The sequence below is a fragment of the Otolemur garnettii genome, unplaced genomic scaffold (genome assembly GCF_000181295.1).
Source record: "Otolemur garnettii isolate 467f Iridium unplaced genomic scaffold, OtoGar3 scaffold00003, whole genome shotgun sequence".
NCBI lineage: Eukaryota > Metazoa > Chordata > Mammalia > Primates > Galagidae > Otolemur > Otolemur garnettii.
In genome coordinates, this window is record NW_003852398.1 from 43,476,592 (window position 1) to 43,483,235 (window position 6,644).

The window sequence follows — 6,644 nt, forward strand, 5'->3', positions numbered from 1 at the left end:
TTTTTTTTTTTTCGGTTGTTGTTCTTGCAGTTGTCATTGTTGTTTTAGCTGGCCTGGGCTGGGTTCAAACCTGCCAGCCTCCATGTATGTGGTTGGCACTCTACCCACTGAGCTACAGGTGCCACTCTAGTTAATTTTTTCTTCTTTGAAAACTAATAATTATCTTTGTCCATTTTAACTGTTAACGCTAATAATAATAATACATTCACTTGTTTGCTCAAGAAATATTTATTAAACACCAACTAGTGCAAGCATAGTTCTAACTGCTGGGGATACAGAAGTGCTCCTCAGGACACGTACATTCTAGTGGAGGGAGAGAGACAATTAAAAAAGTGAAGAAGTAAATTAGTTAGGACGTCAGAAGGTGATAAGTACTATGGAAAAAAATGAAGCAGGAATAGGTAAGGTAGGGTAGAGAGAGAAAACAGGATACAATTTTAAGTAATGTGGTCAGATGAGGACTTAGTAAGGTGACATTTGACCAAGACATGAAGGAAGTAAGAGAACATGCTGTACATATAGCTGGGAAGAGCATTCCCAGGAAGAGGGAACATGTGGATGCATGTCTTGTAGGTTCAAAGAATAGCAAGGCCTGAATAGCCTGAAGAAAGAAATGGAGAGAGTAACAGAAAATGAAGTCAGAGAACTAAGGGAGGGATGTGCAAATAGAATAGGACCTTATAGACTAGGTGACTACTGTTGGCTGAAATTAAGGCTGTTGAGGCATAAATAATTTTTTTTTTTTAGGGATAGAGTCTCACTTCATCACCCTCAATAGAGTGCTATGCTATCACAGCTCACAGCAACCTCCAGCTCTTGGGCTTAGGCAATTCTCTTGCCTCAGCCTCCCAAGTAACTGGGACTACACTCGCTCACAGGCATAAATAATTTGATAAAGGTTTATTGGAAGTCAAATGTGAGGATCAACCCAGGAGAACAGACCAGCAAAGTTGGGAGTGTTTTGGAGTCTATTACATGTTGGAAGGCTTTCATAATACACCTTAGGAAAAGGGAGTTGGGAGTGTTTTGGGAGTGTTTTGGAGTCTATTACATGTTGGAAGGCTTACACCTTAGGAAAAGGGAGGGGAACTCCTCATATTCATTGGTAAATACTATACAGAGGTTACAATCACTGGATACATATTGCAACATGAACTAACATGTCTATGTGTAAGATAACAGTAAAACCTTATGATTAAAAAATAAAGCAGCATCCTTTTTAGTGTCAGTAAATTGTGCATTGATCAGTAAAATCAATGAGGGGCTCAGCGCCTGTGGCTCAAGCGGCTAAGGCGCCAGCCACATACACCTAAGGTGGCGGGTTCAAATCCAGCCCGGGCCCGCCAAACAACAATGACGGCTGCAACCAAAAAATAGCTGGGTGTTGCGGCAGGCGTCTGTGGTCCTAGCTACTTGGGAGGGAGAGGCAGGAGAATCGCTTGAGCCCAGGAGTTGGAGGTTGCTGTGAGCTGTGATGCCACAGTACTCTACCCAGGGAGATAGCTTGAGGCTCTGTCTCAAAAAAAAAAAAAAAAATTAGAGGGGAGTCATAATAAGATACTCAGGGTCAGGATGTCACCATGAATCACAACAAATTAACCCAAAGGTGGGTTAATTTGAAAGCCTGTTTACTTTTCAAGTACTTTGTCAGTGTGACCTGTGGGTTATTATTTCACTCTTTTGATCAAAAATCTTTCCATGGAAACATTGAAAAATTTCTGCTTAGGTTAGAGTGGTGGATGTCCTTCATTCTTTGGCACTGGCAAGGCTCTTTCCTAGGAAGTCCTGTCCTGGGTGAAGGGGAAAGAACCTTGTTATTGTAGGTGGGCCAGATTTTAATGCTATTTTCCTGAATAATGACTTATCTCATGGGATGACTGTTACTGTGGCCTTACCCATTAATTGAAAGCAAGCAGAAATGCAAACCCTAAATAACTTAATGGCCAGGAAAATTATAACCATGTTTATGACTATAATAACAACTTTTTTTTTTTTGAGACAGAGTCTCAAGCTATCCCCCTGGGTAGAGTGCTGTGGCATCACAGCTCATAGCAACCTCCAACTCCTGGGCTCAAGTGAGTCTCCTGCCTCAGCTTCCCAAGTAGCTGGACCACAGGTGCCCACCACAATGCCCAGCTAATTTTTGGCTGCAGCTATCAATGTTGTTTGGTGGGCCCGGGCTGGATTCGAACCTGCAACCTTAGATGTATGTGGCTGGGGCCTTAGCCACTTGAGCCACAGGCGCTGAGCCATAATAATAACAACTTGAAGATCAGATTGAAATAAAGAACTTAGTCCTAAGAGTAACCAACTAAATAAGCCATCAATTTATAGTTACTGTCGCTTGTTGGATCTTCTCTGGTCTTTGGAATTTCGTTTTAGTTTTAAAACGAGTAAAGAAGTGAAACAATGAGAAATACAGCATTAACAATTTGAATAGTAGATGGAGATAGGGTCCAAGATGACTGACTAGATACAGCTCCCTATGGCAGGGAGAGGGAATGAAATAGTAAGTAGATATTCACCGGTAGATAGATCATCTAAGAGAGAACACTGGGATTCAACAGAGAAACTGTGGGAGGCACAAAAAGCAAAGGAGAGAGAAGTGAGACGCCTGCTTAGCCAGATCAGCGGCAGTCAGGAGAAGCAACCACATGTGGGAAAGGGGCAAGTGAGAGACCTTGGGGCTCCACACTTGTCCTAGACTTTCCAGTCCTACCTAGGGGAGAGTCTCACCCACTTTGGTGTCTAGACTATCAAAAAGAGCTGCCTAGAGATTGCACTGTGGCATTGCTTTGGAGCAAGCATGCAGTGGGATCCTACAGGCTTCTAAGCCGTGAGCACTGCAGCTGGCACTGAGAGCCCAGCCCTGGAGCACAGCATCTGCCTTGGGCCCAATGCTGCTGTTGCTGCCTCCTCTGCACCACTGCCTGGCTAGGAGGGAGGAGCAGAGGCCAGGAACTTTCACAAGCTCCAGGGGAAAATATGGCTGTCCCCCGTGCACAAACCTAGCTGTCCCTCCTGCACAGACCTAGCTGCTGCACAAGCAAACCTCCATAGCCACCTACCTCAGCTGCTCACACTGAGAGCAACATTGTGAACCTGACCTGCCCCAACATTTCCCAGCACCTGTTTGGACTGTGACAACCACAGGGGAGCGGGGAGATGGAGGAGAGCAGCCATGTTCTCAGAGTTCTGACATGTTGGGTGGGCTCTCCCAAGGGGATGAGGAAGTGCCATGAACAATTTTTAGGACAGTGGAGAGGAGGGCAGAGGGCATACTCTCCTGCACCAGAGAGCCTTCAGCTCAGGATCCAAGGTCGTCTGTGCCCCTCCCAGTGAAGATGAGTATGGACAGCAGTCTCTAAGATGGTGGAGTGTTTATAACCCAGAGTAGAAGCAGCACTGGAGCCCAGGAAGAGATGTGGAGATGAGGAACTCCCCTCCACTAACCACCCTATGCTGTGGGCATTGCCACTTCTGTTCCTAAGCATGGACTTTTGGCCTGAGGAAGCTGTGGGACAGCCAGTTCTAGGCTTGTGAGGAAGTGCACCCCCAGTAGAACTCTGCTCACCACATTTGGGTTTTGCACAGAGGGTGTGGCTCATTTCCCTCCCTTCACAGACGGGCAATGTTTTTGCTGTTGTCTCAGTCAGAGCATCCCAGCCTCTGGGGCTCTACAGCTAACACTTCTCAGGATCTACTCAAACTGCAGCAGCCTTCTTGAACCAGTGGGTCGTAAAGGAATGATGGTTTTCCTGGGGGTTGGGCATTCAGGGCAGGCCACTGCTAGCTGATATAAGAGTATATAGCATGCCAGAGGGCCAAAGAGCACCAACTCCCCACCATTAGAGGCCTTCTGCTCCTTCTCCCCTTCCCTGCTCTGCAGCTAAGCCAGCCATAGCTGTTTGTATTGGGACTTAGGAGGGTTTCACAGGAGATGATTAAACCAGAGTACTTGGAAGGGTATGCACCACTTCTGACAGAGTACCTGTCACATCCAGGATCCCATGGAGCTTGGGGCTCACTCCTTTCCCTCTAAAAAACAACAGCAAGTGTAAAAGCTATCGCCTACCCAGAGGGAGGGTTGCTCCCTGAGCCACTTGCCTCTTCTGGCAGAAGCCTACATACCTTAGGGGCAAGTCCCCTAGTGCAACCACACCTCCCCTTCAGAGCATTTTAGCCACAGCCCACAGCCAGTCTGGTAGCCCAGCACACAGTGGATTGAGCTGCCTCCACCTCTGCTTCAGCTGGGGCTAGGTTGGGAATTGGGAATCTGTGTATTCTTGTGCCCCCAAAGGACAGAGACCTTTCAGAGAGAGGGAGATGTGAGTGGCCTGTGCATCCCACAGCTGCTTACCTATACTAATCTTGTCAAGAGGGGCCTGTCCCAGGTTCACAGTGCCTCTGCCCTTCTCCTGCCTGAGCATTCTTCTCCAAAAAATCACACACACACCCACTATCACAGCAAGCAACTAAATTCAGAGGCTTAAGTGCAAGTTTGCCAGCCTGGTCTTAGTCTGTTCCCTCAGGACTCAACCACATCATTTGGAGGGCTGGGAACTGAGGATTACCTAACCTAGTCCACCATTGTTGGCACCTGAACACTCTCCCAGGGGTGTGAGGTATAATCATCCCAACTGCCAGCAGCACCACAGTGGCTACTTAGCTACATGAGCCAAAAGGCAGTGTACCACTTCCTCTTTACATTGAACAGCAGAGCTGCTAGCAGAGAACAGATGAACCACAAATATATTTGTTTTGAGCTGAGAGAAGAGATTTCAGATGAAAAGGAACCAGCATAAGAACTCTAGCAACATAAAAAAATCAGTCTGTTTTGACACTCCCAAAGTATCACACTAGCAAGCACCCCAGCAATAGACTCCAACTGAAAGGAAATTTATGAAATGTCAAATATGGAATTAAAAATAAGTATTGCATGTAAACTCAAATGGTTTGATGAGAAAATTGAAAACCACCACAAAGAAAGAAACAAACAAAATTTTGGACATGAGTGAAAAATTTATTAAATAGATAGTGAAAGAGCTCCAAAATTTCTGGAAATGAAAGAGTCATTTAAGGAATTTCAAAATCCCGTGGAAAATGTTAACAGACTAAACCAAGCAGAAGAACTTAGTGCCTGAAGACAGACTTTTGAATTAACTCAATTAATAGAAATAAAGTAAAAATAATTAAGAGAAATGAATGAAATCTCCTAGAAATGTGGGATTATGAAATATCAAAATAAAGGCGCGGCACCTGTGGCTCAATTGGCTAAGGCACCAGCCACATACACCTGAGCTGGCAGGTTTGAATCCAGCCCAGGCCTGCCAAACAATGATGGCTGCAACCAAAAAATAGCTGGGCATTGGAGCAGGTGCCTATAGTTCCAGATACTTGGGAGGCAGAGGCAGGAGAATCATTTGAGCCCAGGAGTTGGAGGTTGCTGTGAGCTGTGATGCATGGCACTCTACCCAGGGCGATAGCTTGAGGCTCTGTTTCAAAAAAAATCAGGGGCAGTGCCTGTGGCTCAAAAGGGTAGGGTGCAAAAGTAGCCACATAGATTAATGGAACTAAATAGAAAGCCCGGAAATAAAACTGTAGACCTGAAACCTCAAACCAATCAATCTTTGACAAAGCAGACAAAAACATACGCTGTGGAATGGAAGCTCTATTCAGTAAAGGAGGCTGGGAAAATTGGATAGCCATATGCAGAATGAAACTAGATCCCTATCTCTCATCAGATACAAAAATTGACTCAATATAGATTAAAGACTTAAATGTAATACCTGATACCATAAAAATTCTAGAAGAAACCTTAGGAAAAAATCTTCTAGTTTTAACTTTTAACTTAAAGTAAATATCTAGGATATTGGGGTAGGCAAAGAATTTATGACCCCAAAAGCAAATACAATAAAAAAAATAAATAAATGAGACATAAACTAAAAATTTCTGCACAAAGGAAATAGAGTAAGTTGACAAACTACAGCATGGACAAGCTACAGAATGGGAGAAAATATCCACAAACCATCCAGCAGATAAAGGACTAATGTGTATAATCTACAAGGAACTCAAAACACATAGCAAGAAAAAAACAAATAACCCCACTAAAAGCTACGCAAAAGGCCAGGCACGTTGGCTCACACCTATAATCCTAGCACTCTGGGGAGGCTGCCACTTCACCCAAGGAGTTCAAGACCAGCCTGAGCAACACAGTGGACCTTGTCTCTTTGAAAAATAGAAAAATTGCAAGGTGTGGTGGCTCACGCCTATAATCCTAGCACTCTGGGAGGCTGAGGCAGGTGGATTATTTGAGCTCAGGAGGTCAAGACCAGCCTGAGCAAGAGCGAGATCCCATCTCTAAAAAAAAAATAGTCAGGTATTGTGGCAGGCACTTGTAGTCCCAGGCACTTGGGAGGCTGAGGTAACAGGATCACTTGAGCCCAAGAGTTTGAGGTGAGCTCTGACCCCATGGCACTCTACCAAGGGTGACAAAGTGAGACTCTATTTAAAACAACAACAACATGGAAAGCAGAAAAAAGCAGGTGTTGCAGTTTTATTCGCAGATACAATAGGATTTAAACCAACAAAAGTAACCAAAGATAAAGATGGCCACTTTATATTTGTTAAGGGCAATACTCAGT